The following is a 682-nucleotide window of genomic DNA, read 5'->3' on the forward strand; positions in this document are numbered from 1 at the left end:
TAAAACTACGAATAAATTTAAGTCTTATCGAAATTCAATATAAAAGTTTCTTTATAGCCGACATTAAATTAAAAAAATGAAAATTAAGTAATGCAAAAATATTAGATGAGTATTATTAGGCCTTTCAATTTATACATACATATATATATATATTTTTTACTTTTAGAGAATATTAAGTAATGGCTTTTTAGGTATTTAAGTAATATCTAAATTTATATTCGATGTGCTAATATTACAAGTTTATGCTTTGAAAAAAATCGGTTATATTGTTTTTTTAAGTAGTTTATTTTATAACAAGTTAAAATAGTCATATGTTCAAATCTAAAGATTTTGAAACATTTATGAACATGTTATTTTTTAACTTTAAGCTTTACAACTGGATCATACAAAGAAATAATGACCTCATATGTATACTAATTGTCCGAAGAACAATTATTTTTAGAGATAGAAACTGTAGTCTTAAAATGAAGAACAGTATTTAGTTTATAAGAAATCTTTAAAATTCTAAAGCTTAAGCTTACATTTTTTAAGAATATTATCACGTTCAAGACAGGAACTATATAGTCTTAATGCGTAGAACAGCCTTTTTTTATGATGAAATTTTTAATACTGTAACTATTTTCAAACTCAGGATCAAATATTCAAGAATATTTTTGCGTTTTAAATGCCACTTCTAAATACT

This window comes from Belonocnema kinseyi, chromosome 5, assembly GCF_010883055.1.
Source record: "Belonocnema kinseyi isolate 2016_QV_RU_SX_M_011 chromosome 5, B_treatae_v1, whole genome shotgun sequence".
NCBI classification, from domain to species: Eukaryota; Metazoa; Arthropoda; class Insecta; order Hymenoptera; family Cynipidae; genus Belonocnema; species Belonocnema kinseyi.